Here is an 18,128-nt window from a genome sequence, read left to right as displayed (position 1 = left end):
TGATGAGTAAAACCATAATCTTTGATGGGACACAGTATTTTGTATTTTTCTAGCCAGTCACAGCAACAGGATTCTGCCCAAATCTCTACTGGCTAAAAGTGAGCAGACTGTTGTCTTCCCTCTGCAATTAACTTTCTGTACCATGGACAAAAGACAGGCATGTGGGGCAAACTCACAGTCTCTGTGTTCTTAATATCTCCTTCTTCCCATGTAGTACCAGCAGCCTTCCCCAGGAGCTCTTACTACTGAATGGAAACAGTAGACAAGGATGGACCTGTGGCTGAGGATGTGTAGTCTACCAAGAAGCTAATGTCAGTCCTTAACACTGCCACTGCTTTTCTGATAAGTTTTCACAACTCTCAGTCCCAGTGCTTAGCTTGGCTGAGCAGGACAGGAACTACAGCAACCCCTGAGCTGCAGGACAGGGTTCTCCACAAACCTAGATCTTTGGAGATGCTAAGGCAGCCTCCCCAGGCAGAGGCATGACTGTAACATCCCCTGGCTTCTGGATTTGAAGGTCAAGGAGACTCTCAGCCTTGCAAGCAGTGAGGCTCTGGTGTAGCCCCTGGGGGCTGTGGGGCTGCACAGCCGGGCCTGGATAAACATTGAATGGTTTGGGTTGCAAGGGACCTTCAAAGGTCATCCAGTCCTAGCCTCCTCCAATGAGCAGGGACATCTTCAACTAGATCAGGTTGCTCAGAGACCCGTCCAGCCTGGCCTGGAATGTCTCCATGGATGGGGCATCTACCACCTCTCTGGGCAACCTGTGCCAGTGTTTCACCCACCTCATTGTAAAAAATCTCTTCCTCATATCTAGAGAGGCAGAGCCCGAGCACACCAAAAGCAAGAAAGGCTGCAGTTTTGCTAGAAGGTGGAAGAAATCAGTAATCCATGAAGTATTTCCCAACCTATGGTGTACCCCCCATCCCAGAAACCTAAAAGCCCTGGGGCTCTTCAGCCAAGCTTAGTTGGGTGAGTTAAGGACTGCTAAGCAGTCCCCACTCTACTTAGCTTGAGAGATATTAAATTATGATCCTCACTTTATTTTAATGTATTTAATGTTTATTTCTATATATGCACGACTACTTAATTTAGCATAATTATTGAGATGAATTGCAGCTAATGTTACAAGAAAATTGTAACTTGTCATAAAATAAGTGGGCCATATTGTAACAGAGTTGTTACCACACAGAAATGCTCTGCTAGAATAGCTTAATAACACAAATAAATCCACACTCCCCAACATGATACTTCTTTGGAGATTTGATTAATTGTTAGGAAGCAAAATGGCTAACAAAGTAGTATATATAAAAATATCTTCTCACATCAATAAGATTGTAAATTTTAACTCTATTGCATGACAGCAAGTGTAAGCAAGAATTATACACAATGCAATGAGCTGAATGAATTAATATGCTTAGGGCCTTTGTTGCTAGAAATACTTTCCTCTGTATTATAATCAGCCATTGTAACTCCGCTCAGCTGCAATTTAGGTTTCTTTTCACAGTTTAGTAAGTGACAGATGAGTGTTTTTAGCAACAAGAGTTTCCAACAATGTGTATCTTCGCAGCTTTCCCCACACGTCTAAGGCCTGACCTTCAGAATTCAGCATCTTTTTCACATGGTAAGCAGCTCTGGATACAGTTACTGCTTTCAACTCTTTTCCACTTCCGATCGCTGCCGGCCACGGGCTGGTCCTGGATGTCCTTAAACCCTATGGTGCTCCCGAGTACAATTTAGCCACGCAGCTACATTGCCTCATGGAGTCTAAGAAACCAAACGTACAGTGAATGCTGTTGAGAAGTAGGGAATAATTTCCTACACAGATTTTACCGCAAGGTTTGCTCACTGACGGGCAACAAAATCTGAAGCAGATTCTGGAAATCTTAGAAATTTAACCCAAACCTCCTCAGTACCAGCCAACTGCTTGAATCACAAAGCTCATCTTTTTTTCTTCTCACCTAGCAGGGTGTCTGTGACAAAGATTTCTTATCATATGGTTGTTTATTCAGAGCTTCAGGTGACTTCAATCACCATAGAATAGACGGGTCTGTGAATGTTAAGGAGACAACTAGAACAGGTTGCTTGACTGGCTGCTAAGAGTTACTCTTAGCAATATGATAATTTTTCTTAACAATAAATGTAGCTCTGAATAAAAGTTTTGCCATCAAACATTCGAAAAACATTTCTCAGCCACCAAAAAATCATGAACTTGGCTTGGAAGCCATGAATTTAGAAACAAAATATCTTTTCAGCTTCTGTATTTCCTTTCTCCTTTGAAAACGTGGGTTTAATTTAGTCACAGTTTCAATCTTTTCTCCCCAGAAAGGAGGGCTGGAAGTTTACTTTTTTTGTTTAAATAAGTGGTTTGCAGTGCAATCACATTAGGCTATTGAGCTGCTACATGAAGCAGGTTTATGTTATGGAGTAAGCACTGAAATCCCCACAAAGACAAAATAAGAATTAATGGAACAGGCACAAGTTGCAGAGTATAACTTCCTATCACCAGTATGACTGTAGGCATACTGCTTTTTTTGATTTTTTTCCTCTCGTTTCTTTTGTGAGCTGACTGTCCCTTTTAGTGAAATGGGGCAGGGCCACAAAAACTGTGCTTTTTTTGCCAGCACACTTGCAAAAAGTCTCCAACACTTTTGCCAGAATAACAGCTGGCTGATATACAGTAGTCGCCCAAATTCGCCACCCGAGGCTTTGCCACTGGGTGCAGCTCTCTGCGGGCTGCGATCGTGCCCCTGAAGTTTCTGCAGACAGGGCTGCCGTGGAGTCATTAGACTCAGACATTTGGCCAAGCCGCGGAGGAGGCCAGCGCTCTGCTTTGGCACTCTATTGCATGGGCATCTGGTCCTAGTGTTGCTAAGTGGCTGATTTCACCAAGCCAGTCATGTGTCTCCACATCATTCATTTAGTCCAGAAGCGGAGAAGGATAAAAAAAGCATTTTATAGCAAAAAAAATTACTATTATGGGAAACACAATCTCCCCATTCAGAAGCCTTTGTGTTAATGTAGGAAAGTCAGCTCTGTGATTAAAAAGATATTTTAAATTAGCTACATTTTATTTCTTGCACCTCTGCTGTTAGGTTTTTTGTTTCCATATGTCTAGTCCAAGTTGCTGGAAATCACATTTTGTGAATGCATCTCCACCTTCATTTTGTGAATGCCTGATTTTACATCCAAGGTGAAAAGCCCAGAGATCCATATCGAATGTATGTGGTGGATGCATATACAAGCTTAATGCTGCATGTGTCGATCTTCAAACAGGTTTAATGAAATGGCTGCTTAAGCTGACTATTTCTACCGCAGCTGTGCTTTCCTCTCCGGCTAGCCTTGGGACGCAGCAATGCCCAGTACAACAGTACTTGCCCCGAAGTGTTTTCAAGCTTAATAGGCAAGGCAGAAGAGGAGCAGTATTATTCTTGTTTCCAGCATCAGAGCCCAGGGCTGCTTATCATTAAGCAAAACTGGAGCTTAAACTCATGTCTCCTGCCTCCTTGGCTGGATCTCTGATTTTGCACTAGCGTCCTAACTAGAACTCTAAAAACCTCAATCCGTTGCTGACAGGAAGAAAAGCACATTGTGTCATAAAAGACCAGCTCCATCAACCCTGGTTGGGGGGTTGATGCTTTCAAGGCAAACAAAAAGAGGCACAGAACAGCAACACAGCTTAGGCAACTGCTCACTGAAAAGAATTTCTACATGTAGCCTTTTGGGGTCTGAGAGTTACTTAATTCTACATTTTACCTACATGTGATAAGAAAAAAAAAGGAATCACAGGTGACATCAGGGTGAATTTTTTTCCCACATGTTTTGGTATGTTCTGCATTTTGAGGTCCATTCAGTATTCAAGGAACTTGTACTGAAAAAAAAAGCCATGTAGCATATTGAAATTCTTCCATTGCAGGACAAAACTTCACCATTGCTTATTTTCAAAGAAGGGCTGATCTTCATGAGAACAAATAAACAGTGACAACGCACCAAGATCGAAACCAAATTACCTCAAAGAAAAATGCAGTGTTTTATGAATTAAGATGTAGAGTACACAAGAATACTGCAACAGATCCCAAAATATAGACAGTCCTCTGCCACAGTGTTACAACATGAGCAAAAGGTTAAGAAAAGACACTTGAAAAAACAGGTGATTGTCAAGGCAGACAACATAATGACACTGCCAACTTTGCTGGAGTAGTGAACCGATCCATAAGAAATGTTGACCTAACATGGAAGATTGCCGGCACCTCCTTGTCAACATCCTAAGTGTCTCCCCCCACAGTGCTCTGCCCAAGTCAAATTTAAATTAATGGGATTTAATCTTCAAGGCAGTTACTAGCTCGAATGTCACCCCAAAGTTCAGGACTGTCTTTGACAACTCCCGAGATCCAAATGACATTTTTATTCTATAAGGGTGAAGACTGCAGCACAGATATCGGGACAAATCTTTCTCAGCTGCAGGTGTAAAACCACATGAGGATCTCCCAAGGACCATCCCAAAATATTGCACTGCAAAGTTCTTGAGTGAGGCTAAAAAAACAAGTAAATGCACACAACAGTCATCCATCATGTTCAGTCTTCAAACTTCATAGAAATGTGCTGGGTAAATGGTAAATGGATCTTTAGAGGAACCTATGAGCACAGACTTTGGGAATTGCTCATGGGCTGAAGCTTCACGGATTTCACTGATCATGTGTCTTGGGTCTAACTCATGCTCAAAAAAATGGGTTACATCCCTTTGGACGTTTGTGGGCTTGCAGAAGCTGCAGATGAGAATTCAGGTCTGGCAGAATAAGGTAGAAACAATCTGCTCTGCGCTATCAGTCATGAAAAAGAAAGACTCAAATTCAGACAAATGCACTGTGAGAGCACCCAGAGAATAATATTTTGGTGATATTGTCTGAGTTAGAAGGATAATCAAATCAACTTCTGCTAAAGCAGCAACTTTTGCTATGGTAAGACACACTACAGAACTGTCTTTAGCTAAAAGAATATATGTGGTAATGTGACATTATTTGGGAAGTTTATGTTACACCTTGCAGAATATATCATCCCTTTAAGCTAGGCTCTTTAAAAAAAAAAAAACAAAACCCAAAAACATTAACCCAACCCCCCAAAGATTTCAGCATCCTGCCAGCAAGATCGTGCCTTGGTAAAAATGAACAACTGATTTCTAATGCAAGGACACTGGTGTATGTATGTAAAAACACAGCTGGTGAGATGAAGTAAACAAATGTATCTGCAGCGTTGCTGGTGTGAGGAAGAAGATGAATTTCATGTGCCAAAATTACCATCCAAGGAAACGGAGTTTCAATACTATGGAACTGTGCGCAAGGTAGGCCTGAACTAGCCTCCTACTTACAGATTTTGCTGCTTCAGTAGTCTTTAAAGACAAAACCAAACTCCAAGCCTTAGGCTGGCTCTTGGCTCTGGCTCTCTGCACTATTATTGTCCCCCTGTCATTACGCTGAGCTGCCTTTCTCTTGTCCCCCAACACCGGTCTCTGTCAAAAAGACAAGCTGGTTACTCTTTGCTGAGCTTTTACAGCTCCAGGTGTCTGTCAGACACACTCTGGCTGCAGCCGAGCTGAGTGAAGAGGCCTGAGCTGTAAGAAACAAAAGCCACAGCCCTTTGAAGGCCCCTACTCTGAGAAGCAGTTAGACTGAAACAGGATGTTTGTCTGGCCCCAGTAGCGTTTGCTGTCTGGTTTCCAAAGCCTACCCCAAAACTGTGCTGAGATGAGCCAGGCTGAAGGCAGGGGAAGAATCTACTACCCACAGTAACGAAGAGCGGAATGGGCAGAAGAGCGAGAGACATGATTTGAACGTGGTGATGAGAGAAAGAGGCAAGAAAATTTCTACCCAGAATTTGAAATCCTTCCTGACTCCAAATGGGTGGGTTTTATTCATGTTAGCAAGCGTGTCCCACCCTACATTTTTAGTTCTTGACAATGGCTTATTCATGGGTGCAGAGACGCTCATGATGTCTCAAGGCAAACCCAGCCTAGGTCCAGACCCATTAGCTTATGTCTGAGACTACTGTGAAAATGCCACGGTGCTGTTGCTGAAGCCAGCGGTCACCTGCAGTCGCATGGCATCCAGCCCAAGGTAAGAAGGTTTGCCAGTGCTTGAACCTGGCAGGGTGGCTCAGCGCAGGCTCAGCACTGGCTGGGCTGGAGCCAGGTGGCCATTGCTGCTTTGCAGTCAAGCTTCTGAGAAGGGCCTTTAGCCTGGGGTCAGTGCAGAGAGCAGGCAGCTGGGCCTGTGCCTGTGCTGATGCTGGGCCTCCGCATGAGCCAAAATAGCATGAGCTGCATGGGAGAGGAAGAGGAGCATCACCTAAGCTGCCATGGCAGCAGCTCAGGTCTGTTGTATTATGCAGGTCACCTGATTTTTCTCACTCCCTCACTCTCCAAGAGAGGTAGCAGAAAGTTAACCTCAGCAAGCTGAGATGCTGCTCTCTAGGCTGCTCGGTTTTATTCCTGGTTTGCCTCAGTCTTCCTATCCTTTGTTTTTCCCCTTCTGCTCACTGGTATTTCAAAGAAAGGAGCCTTTGCTGAAGCCAGCTTTGAAAAGCTAGTGCCAGCCTGGTTTTGCTTTGAGCCTAAATGAGCAAATGAATAATATGGTTACACAAGACTGGCTGGATGCCATCAGTCACACATAGTAGCACAGTTGTCTGGCACCCTGCAAAGTTGGCAATGATGACTGGAAAAATGATAAAGACATTTATATTTTTATTGTGGAGAGAGTGGCTGAATAACATCCTGGTTATGTACCCTAATGCCTTGGCTGTCAGCGGAACTCGGGTCTAGACTGATGAAAAAGAGTCAAAGGACATTAGTATTCAGCAACCAGGATGATACTGAAGCAAATAAACAAAAGCTATCTAGACCTTTAAGATGTGACCCTTTCTCTCCCTCTCTTTTTTTTTCAATATTAATTTCTTCCTTGTTTGTCCAAGCTATTACCTGCAGGATTCGTCGTGTATTCCTGATTTTACTTTGTTCTCCTACAGCACTGAATTCTTCATCGTAAGCCAATAGCTAATGCAGTATATGGCATGCAAAGCATGAAGTTACAGACTGTTCTGAGCCATAGTATTCAAACAGGAGATGTTTCAGAGCATGAAGACATTCAGGCTCATGTTTTTAAAAACAAATCTCATTTGAGGTAAAATTAATTCAAAAAGGCCCTCAGATTCCTCGGTGTGAGAATGATTTGTAGCCACAGATGAGCTGCAATTGCCCTCAGGAAAGCCAGAATTTAGATTTATGAATCTGTCATCAGCAAGAGTTCCCTGGGTGTTCCAGGCTGAAGGGTCGGGGCTTCGGCTGCTGCTTTCCCCTAACAGGGCACTGCCACACAGCTGGATCCACGTTAGCTGTTTCCTCCTTCCCCTCTCCCTTCCCAAGGAAGAGAAGGACGGTGCTAGAGGTGAGTTCCTCTTGATGCCACTGGAACTTCATCCTTCTTCCAATAGTTGGGAAGTGGAGGCAAAACTCTACTCTCCAAACTATGGACAGAGCCAGGGGAGCTGCTTCTTGGGCATCTCTGCCTGAAGAGGTGCATTCTGCAGCGCACTTTCTTCCTAAAGGCCCCAGTCTTGCAATACACCTCAATATTCAGAGATTCTATAGCTTGGGCAGTGTGTGGGCTGGGGCATCACCCGCCTGAATTCGTTATTCCTCTTGGTAAGGTGGCTGCAAGGCAACTGGTGAGATATATGGTCAGGCTGAGAGAATGCAACGAGGGGGGAGGAGGGAATGGTAACCAACATTGTATTTTTATTATGTTGTGCAGCTGTTGCTGTTTGTCTTCCTAATGCTGTTGATCTGCCTTTGTCTTTTTAAACTGTAAATTCTTCAAAGCAGGACTTATTCTTCATTCTGTGTGTGTAAAGGGGGATATATATTGCATCTAAATAGCATGTGTAATACAGAGGAATACAAAGAGTCTTGAAGAGTATATAGTCTTCCCTGCCTCAAGATTATGCATGTTTCTGTGAAATGATGTCCATCCCTTGTCCTTGGCTGTAGATTTGTCCTATACTTTTTATTCCAGAACTTACCTTAAACATCACTGTATTTGCATGTACAAATATTTTGCAGATTACAAAATGCCAACTTCTGCCTTTTAAAAATCTCTCATGGGAAGTAAAGATTCCCTGTGCTAACTGGAAGTGCACAGACACCTCCACCTTGGGCCCCCAAAAATAGAATTAAGATTGATATTTAAAAACTGAAAAGTGCATGGGGAAATCTAAATCAAAACAGGTAGGAAGAAAGGGTTAATTGCCACAAAGACCAGCATAATCCTGACCTGCATTGATTGTAGTAAGGTTTTCATTAGCAAACAATTAGCAACACCTACACCAAATAAAATGAATTTCTAAACAACAGGTAGTAATAACAAAATACGCTCCTTGGCCAAGAGTCATTAGAAGATAGAGAAGGATTATCCATAAAGAGAGGATTAGCAAAAAGAGAAACCCCTGATGTAGCAAAGGGAGCCCCAGCAGGCCAGCTGGCTAGAGTGAGGCAATAATCCTGCATTTCTTCAAAGAAATAATAAATGTAAAAAGAAAGATCAAAGCTAATAAAAGAACTCCTTCGCATGATGCAGTGTGCTATGGATAAATGCATGTGCCTTTTTAACAATCCCCTCTAACAGGCAAACAAAGAAGAATCAGCAGTAGGTTTCAGTAATATTTAAAGAGACCCAGGAACTGATAATGCCAGTTTTATACCTGTGTAACTCTGCTGGCTTCTTGATTTACACCAATATAAGTAGGAGGAGAATTTGGATGCATACAGTACAGTACACTGTGCTATAGGACAAATTGTTGCTCACTGTTTCTCTGACTGCTGAGAGGGCAGACAAAATGAACTAATAGATCTCTTTGGTTTCCCGGGGTTTTTATTTTTTTCTTAGGAATGTTTTAGAACCCAGTTATTTTCTTTTCTTAGTACTAGTCATTGTTTCATTTGCTTAGCACTGGGAAGTACAGAGTGAAAGTTTGTGTAGTTTGTTGGTTGCTTGAAGACTTTCCATCCTTTCCTGAAGCACTATTGCCATGGCAAGAGGTAACTCAAGGAGGGGGGAGAAGTAGTTGAGGGAGCAGAGGCCGGGTACAAGCGACCTCTCCATGACCAAAGTTCTCAGCCCCATCGGGGATGGCTTTGCCAGGTTTTCAGTGTGATAAAATAGACTGCTCTGCTCTGAGCCTAGCTTGCTTCTCAGTTTCACAGGACCCACTTTAGCAAAACTCGGGGAGTTACACCAGCGCACGGCAGAGGAGTTCAGCTGCGCAGGTTTTTCAACTGAGCATCTTAGATCTAAGGCTTCCTCGTAAGAGTTGCAGTAAAGTTTCAGGCTGGTGAACCCGTTCCGCACACCACTGGGATCTGCCTCGGCTAACATTTTCCGTGTGCCGCCCCGGTCCTGCACCACCAAGCCCCAGGACCTGCCCCTGGGCCGGTTTGTGCCCGGCGCTCCCCGGCACCCCCCGAGCCGCCCTGGCCGGATCTCCGCACACCGAGTGCCGCGGCGGCGATGGCAGCAAGGACAACTCCTAGCCCGCTCACCCAGCTGCCGAAACCCGGGCCAGACCCTGCTCTTCAAGGTTTTTTCCAGGAGATGGCACCATTGCAGCACCCAAGCGTCCGCAACCCGCTCCGGGGTGGGGAGAGCCCGGCCGTGGCCCCTGCGGGCTCCCCCGCGCCTGCCGCAAGAAGAAAGGGAGGGATCCGTGGTAAATCCGGCTTCTCTTTTCCCTCCTCCCTGGGAAGTTTTTTTTCAGGTGAGTCTTTAGACCGAAGTGGTGAAGCAAAAAACCAAAGGCAGGTGCCAGGAAGTTTAGCCCTGCGTGGTGAGGGCAAGTTTACCCAGGTGTACCTGAGAGGCAGTTTTTTTTGGGGAAAAGTTTAAGGAATGTCTGTGGAAAAAGCAGTTGGATCTTCTGACTTTTATACCACACGTCCCACACGTGGCTTTGACCTAGAAGAGCAGGTTTGTATCTGACATGTCACTCCACAAGGCATGAGGAGGAGGGATGGATTATCTCCTGCCTCCTGATGCCTCCTGATAGCCCCATCATTGTTTGTGTTTGCTTTCCAACGTGTCCTCAATCACACGGCAGTGTCCAAGACAGCAGCAACAGCTTAAGACATCGCTGTCTCTGCCTGCTTGTTACTGCATCGCTGCTGGATGCTGCCATCCTAGCAGTCACCATCACAGATGCTCTGTGTGCTCCTGCCCGGGTCCAGGGTAGAGTCACCCCATCAACTGCAGCAGCTTCTGGGAGCTGGCATGGACTGTAACTACTGCAGTGTCTCACCTGTGGGGGAACATCTTGTGAACAAATGGTGAGTAATAAAGAGCTACCAACAAAGTCTCTCACAGTACCCACCTGCAAGCCTGTGCTTCGCTGGACCCTGTGTCTTCTGCTCATATCACTAACTCTGCACAAGCATATGCTCGGATTCAGGAAAACATCTACCAGATTCCTTCAGCTGCTACTGTACTGAAATTGCAGGTGTCTTTGAGCTTCACCTGCTCTCACAGCTCTAGTTTTCAATGAGGGACTAAATTAACAGAAAGTGCTAGTGAGAACAAGTCACCTAGCTACAGTGGACTGATCGGTGGCACAACACCGTGCTCTAAACGGTAAACTAACACTCAAGGCAAAACAGGGTCCCCGTCCTATTACAGAGCATGAGCCACAGCCCCAGAGCCAAGAGGGTGTAATGGCTGGCTGTCAACCTCCCTGGTCCCATGAAGAAGAACAGCCACTTCTCTAGTCATGTCCTTTGCATGCCCAGTGAACCACAAACACAGTGGTCATGCCAAGAAGAGCCCACCCATCCTCTTCTGGCCTGCCTGAGACCTAAAGCTCCTCCAGGCCAGGTGTGTTTTTACACCCCCCATTTGCATGCGTGGGAGGAGAGGGCATCACAGTGAATGAGTAACTCCACCATCAGAAAAAAGCTTAGGCACAGTTTTGACAAGGCAAAACTTCCTGGAGATTTCCTCCCACTCTACTCCCTCCTATGGTTTCTCCTGGAGGAGGGGGCAACCAGGCCCATTATTTATTTAACACCAGATTGTTCAAAAAGAGGTTTGAGCTGACTGTATAAAGAAAAGTAGGTTTCATTACCTATAGGGCTTCACATTTCAGAGGAGCTTGTATTGTTATGCGGTTTGAATTGTTTGACAATATAATTATTATTATTAGTCCATAATGTACACTAACAGGTCTGGTGGTGAAAGGCTGTATATTAATGCACAGTAACTATGTTTCTCTGGAGGGGGTTAAACAAAACTGTAACTAGGGTCAAAGGTATGCCTTTGCCTCCATCTGCTAGAAACCAGATATACTTGCTTAAATTTTAATTACAAATTAATCAAACAAAAATATGGCACATTTTGCACTGGGGAGGTAAATGTTAATTTCACAGCTAACCAAGAAATATCTAATATGGGAACGCTCTAATGCTAAAGATTACTGTAGCTTTCCTTTGAAAATACACCTGATAAGATCCTTGAATTGGAACCAAACACTAAAATCAGGAAAGAATGGCATAGCACAGTGAACTAATTTTTATACCTTCTCTCTGTCTGAAGGTACAGATTATTTCCTGGCAAGGGCTGTTAAACCACTATTTTTTTCTTAGTAAAGACTGACAAGTTTCTGGAGCTCTTCTATAGCTGCACTACTTTCTGTGAGGGAGAGATAAGCCCTTTCCTATTTGCCAAACAATGATGGCAAACAAAGCAGGATTCTACAGGAAGCAAAAGGCTTTTTAAAAAATGTGTTTTATTTGTTTGGCTCAATGCAATTGCCTGCTATACCATACAAGAAGATATATTTTACTCACATTTCTCTATAACCCATGTTCCAGTGCAAAGTACAAGCATTAAAGTACAGGTACAGAACTGGTTTCAGAGTGACTAGTCTGTTTTTTTCATATGAAAAGATTCGTGTAGTAATAATGCTGGAGATACAGCATAATAATAAGAGCTATTGAAGGTATTCTTCCTACCTAGCCCCCTGCCAGGGGAGCAGCCGACAAAACGCTCATCTCTTGGGAGATGCAACATCGAGTGGTGGTGACTGAAATGTGCCATCCCTTCTTCTGGGTTATCAAAAGCAGATAAAACATGATGCTTCCCGAAAACAAGTGGTACCATTCAACAAACTAATGAAGCTCACCCAGAAATGGGCAGGAGGTGGAAGATGGAGATGGTGTCTGGAGTATCTGAGTTCAAGAGGTGTCCAGTCAGATAGACTCTTGGAGGATCTCTATCAAAATACTAGTGGAAGTTTACTTTTAGCAACATACTTATGTTTAGGTCAATACAAATCTTCATGCCTCCTAGTTTATTCAATATCCTGCTAAAAGAACCTTTTGCTTCCCTGCATTTGGCAGGTTGCACATACATATTTCCGTTCTTCTGGTCCAGCACAGCTGGAACTCATGGGGCTTTTGACTGTGCTGAATGTCTTAGGCAGCCAAGACATAGCTTTCCCACTGGGGACCACCTTGTGCCCTCACTGCTCAACAAGCTTTGCTGTAAACGCACCTTAGCACTGCAAAGACCAGAGGAAAATGTATGCACTGGTGGTGGTTTCTCCATCATCTGGTTATCTTGAAGGATTTTTTCCTCCTGATATGCTCTCCTGTTAGTGAGGACAACCCCAGTAGACAAATTTGAGGTTCCTCAAATCATAGTTTTGTCAGTGCCAAGCCATTTTGAGGATATGCATTACTTCCGCTGTGGCTGTCACCGCCTCCTCTTTGCTGGAATGTGAGAACTCAGCTTCTCCTCGGTCTGCCAAAGTCCCACTTTCCCAGTCCAGCTGTTACCCTCCCGATGATGGAAGGAGAGCTGCTGCCAAGAACACAGAGAGAAGAAGGGGAAGGGGCACTGGGCTGATGTGTTATGGCAGGGTGATCAGTGGAGAGAGGAAGGAAAAGCCAGCTAGGCTAGGCCAGCCCCCGCTTTCTTCCTATCCTACCAAGGAAGAGAGCTAGTGCCTCGCCAGCCACACAGAGGAGGGCAAGCCAAGCTGGAATCGGACCAAAGCTGCATAAGGAAAGGAGGGAAAGGCAGAGAGACAGTGTTCATGCAAACCTGCCTCTGTTCTTGCATTCTCTATGTGACTACAGGGAAATAGTCTTTCTTTTCTTTCTGTTTCTGCCTGTTTCCAAGGGAAGTGGTATTTGAGAATAAATATTTGATGTCACCCAAATGTTTGGGTTCCACAAAGACAGAAGTGTTTGTTCCTTAGCCATCACCTGGGTCCTCACTTTCTTCAGGTGCAGAGCCTGTCCTAGGGACCAGCCAAACCAGGCATCACCACCCTTTTCATGGCACGTTTCCCCATGGAACAATTTCAGGCTCTCGTTGCTGTTTGCTGTGGCATGTTAGCAAAGGGCTCATCTTCTTCCCCGAGGGATTTAGTGGATTTGGTGACTGATTTGCCACTTTTCTAACAAGGGCTTGCCAAAAGAAATCTAAGCACAGTGATCTGTCTCTCCATGGTCTGTCAATCAACCTAGTTATATGGTTTTTAACTGTGTTGCCAGGTGCCTCGAGGCTTTGCCTTGTTAGGCTCTGTTTAAACATGTAGGAGGTATTGTCCCTGTCACAAGGAGCTCTAACTAACCTATGAAATGCTATAACATGTAGGAAAAGCATGAGCCAACCACCAAGGATTTGTAACTGTTCTCTCCGGATTTCTGCTTGTGTTTTCATTTCTCTCAGACTGTTCTCCTCCCTGTCTGTTCCTCTCTGTAGTAGACTCAGTACCTGCTGTGTTATGAATTGCTCAAAAATACACTCAGCGTAATGTGTGTGCATACAGGAGAGGGCTCACTGAGGACAACTGGGCATTATTAATGTTGGAAGAAGACAGTATCAAAAGGCTTCTGTTCTGCCCATCCATCCTTTGCTCCTATAGGGGAAAACTTTGTGGTTTGGGAGCATAAAGGATGTCACGACCTTTCTTGAATCTGCGAATCTTGCAGATTTCATCCCTTGTTGCATCTTGTCCAGAGAAGGGGATGTAGTCTTCTTTCAAACTGAGTCATAGCTACTTAGCAGGAGACACAAGGAAGAGGGGATGCTAGAACAGCACAGGGAGTCCTGGAACTTTGTCCCCCAGCAGCGTGCAGGAGCTTCTGTCTTTTTGTGGAGGATGTGGCCTTTCCCTCATCAATCCTTTGAACTCTGCTTTTGGTGAGGACAGGTGAGAGGTGTGTACAGTTCTCTTAATTACTACCTTCCCCTCCTGTGAAGTGTGGAACAGGCTTTGTTTGTAATGAGTTTGCTCCTGTAACAACTGAAAAAAAAAAGAGAGATCTTAACAAATGACATAAAGACTTTTAAATATAGAACACTCTACTAATTGTATGATAGTATAAACCTATCTCTCTCTAATAGATACGTTCATAAATCTTCAGACTAATGGATACAATGGAGAGGATAATTCTAGTTATCAACACATAAAAATCAAAAGAAAGAAAAGGGGCTATTCCTACACTAGACTCTACATTCTTGACTTCATTGAGCCACAGTGCAAAACTGATTGGCTAGGAAAAGGTTTTTAAAACACAAATTTTAAATATTTTAAAAAACAAATTATGGTGAGTTTGGTTTTGTGCCTTATAAGACAAGGTGGAGAATCCTACAGCACTCCCTCGATTTGGTCAAAGAAACCACCCACAAATTTTTCCATAGGATCCTGCCCACCACTAAAGTCAGCAGTGTGAGCAGCAGTTGTGCCCTGGGTTAGATACCTGGTGCTCAGGATCAAAAGAATGTCAGATGCAATGTGATAGATGTATCAAAAGATTCCTCTTGTGCCACATTCTCTCCTTGTCCTAAAAAAGAAATAATGCTGCTTTGGGAGCACAAATGCAAGCATGACATCTCTTGAATCTGTGACTCTTCTGCTCATTCCCACTTATTGATTATTGCACCTACACATTCCTTCTCCTAGGCTGTGTGGGACAGAATTAACCCCTAGTACCCAGCACCAGGTATTGATTAAGTACCATGTGGGAGGGAGAAAGGGAGAAAGTATTAGTCATGCTGCTTTTATAGACTAGTGCCAGCAGGCTGTGAATGCACCTCCAGAATTTAGACTACATCCAGGAGAGCTAGAGAAACAAGGCTGTGCCCACAAGAGCGGTCTGCAAGGAGAGGGTGCTTTAGCATAAGTACCACTTTTGTGCTCTGTGTAAATTCATTTAGGAGGTATATGAAAAGGTGGGTGAGGGTCAGAATTTCTTACTGCTAAGCATAGTCTCCTTAGTCCCTCAGTTGCTAGAATTACATGTAAGACAGTAATAAAATGATTTCTATAAGAGAATGTCTCTCACATAGAGACATTTATTGAGGCATAGCCCAGCTGCCAGAAGATAAATCACAGGTGAATGGGCAAAAGTGACGCATTACCTAAGGCATTTGAGGCCTGGGACAGTAGAGTGTCATGGCCCAAGGGGCAGTATTGCTGACCTTCTCTCCGGCTGGCGGGTGAAGTTGGGGGTCCTGGGAACCTCCCACCTTACGCTGTCCCCTCTGAGACAGGGCAGCGCAGCCTCTAGAGGGAGTTTCCAGCTGGATGCCATAGCCAGGCAGAAAGGTGGTGACATGGGCAGGGCTGGGCTTGAATCCTCTCTAGACATCCCAAGGGATGTGTCACTTTGGCTGCCAGGGAGGAAGAGAGGCAAAGGCTGCAGGAGCCTGTTCTCTGTGCTCCTGTGCTTCCATCTCCCAGTTCTCCTCACCTCCAGATCCCTGCTGCTGTGGCCCAATTTTCCAGCTTCAGTTTGCGCTTTGTCCAATTCATCCCGGCATGTTGTCTTGGCTCCTTTTCCTCCTGCTGCATAGATTTAGTAAATGGCACACTGTTGGCAACCCCTGGGAATAAGTTAATTCAACTTTCACTTTAGTGGCTGTGGAATGCAGTAAGACATTATATAACTTGGATTTTGGATAGAATCCAGGTGGCACAACACTCTGTCACAGGAAGGCAAAACCCAACACTTCTATCTCATAGTACATTACACTTTGCCTTCTCTACACTTGCGGCTCTGGACATCAATGATGTATCTGTTTACTACATATTATTTAATGTGCAGTGCCATTCATGATAATACGTTACTCCTTGCATTCTTTAGATATTTTTCCTCTGTGAACTCTCAAAGGGGCTCAGGAGAAGGAAATGGGCAGATTTCAGAATGGAAACCCTGTCTCCTTCATCTGAAATTTAAACCACCTGGGCAGCAAAAAAACCCTCTTCCTTTCTCCTTTCACTGTATTCTCAGCACCAGTGTAAAGATGGGATATTTCATAGGGAAACCCACATAGCAAGTGGCACCATATGTGATGCTGAAACATACTACTCTGTTAGCTGCTAATAAGTGTGTCTAATATGGGTTGAAGCTGATGGGTCCACTAGCTGGATTCTAGGCATGCTATGTAAAAGAAGTGATTAAGCCTTTCATGAATTAAACAAGCTAACACAATGGAGGCCACCTGCCAAAGTGTTTGCCATAAGAAATGCCAGTGCAAAAATTATCTAAGAAGAAGGAAGGCTTTCCCAGGAATTTGAATACAAACACAGGGCTGAGACGTCGAGTGATTTCAGAAGTAGAAAGCAGTGAGGACACATGGTCTGAGTGGAAAATAAAAGATAGAAAGTGAACTCTAGTTTTGGGCAGACAACTGGATGAGATGGGTGGACTGGAACAGTGCAGAATAAAATAGTCTATTTTTTTCCTTTTTTCTGTTTTGTTGCAGAAAAGGGTCTTTCAGAACATTTTAAGTACCTCCAGTGCACTGAAGAAATACCTCGTACATAATGAAAGAAGCTGTGATTCCCTGTGCTTTCAACTCATCACTTAAATCATGCGGGTGATTTTTTAAGGGGTACCCAGAAGCCCAGGAGAAAAACCCATTGAGTCAAGATGTAATTGAATTGAAGAAACTCTTATGTCAGGTGATAGAAGTAATTGCAAAACTCAAGTGCTGACTAATATATTTGAAATTCAAACTGAAATGGAACTTGCCAAAAGCAATAAAAATAGCAGCCTGAAGCATTCCAAGAAGTCAAAAAGGGTGATCTTTCACACAAGAGAAGAGCTCTGATGAAAAGGCTTTGTTGAGTATGAGATGTCAGAACAGATTGCTCTCCCAGCTTCGGATGTCAAAGTCGACTGGCAATTGGTAGGGATATAGCAGATTTTTTGAGGAGTCTAGAGTGTGCTAATGACGATAGTCTTCAGCAGGATCTACAGAACTGACAGATTGGCCTCAGAAAGAAATTAAAAGGATGACACAGTAGAAAGAACTGCGAAGTGAACCACCTAGAGAACGTAGATGGAATGGGGCATTGCACTATGTTCCTAGCTTTTTCTGAATTCATGGAAAGCAGGAGGGGAAAGGTCAGATGATCCTAGCTCACGGGATAGAAAACATCGCTTCCTCTGAAGGAAAAATCCAAAGCTCATTCCTCTCAAACAATAAGACTCATTTGTTCCAGACGAGTGGCTGGGAAGGTAAGGGAGGGAAGGGCATTTCCCATATCCAGCTGAACTGGTCCAGCTCTGCTGATGCTGCAGAATTCACCCAAGGAGGAATTAGCTAAAACTAACACAGCCCCCTCACGGGCAGTTTGGAAGCAGCCATCCATCAGAGTAGCCTGAAATACAGCTAAGAATTAATAAAAACACATGACACCTCCAAATATCAATAAGGAATTCTAGGATGCGTTAGCGAAGGACATGGCTGTTCACCTTGACCTAAGAACTGCAGAATTAGATCAAGAAATGAATGCCAAGGATCCTCACAAATTTGGAGTGTGGATTTTTTGCTGCAGCAGCAGTGTACTGGAAAGGAAAATACCTTTTGTGAGGAAGTTGGAAGCTGGTGTTCATCCACCTGGTAAGTACAGCTTGCTGTCTAATAACTGTACTGGAAAGGGAAAGGGGACAGTAATCCTGGTTTATCTACTGTATGAAAGGCTGGAAACAAAATATTGGTTTGCAATATGAAAAAAGAAAATGAAAATTTCAGCAATGCAAACTTTACTGGTAATATCTGCCGCCCGCTCAC

Source organism: Caloenas nicobarica, chromosome 2, assembly GCF_036013445.1.
Source record: "Caloenas nicobarica isolate bCalNic1 chromosome 2, bCalNic1.hap1, whole genome shotgun sequence".
Classification (NCBI taxonomy): Eukaryota; Metazoa; Chordata; class Aves; order Columbiformes; family Columbidae; genus Caloenas; species Caloenas nicobarica.
This window is presented reverse-complemented; position numbering follows the sequence as displayed.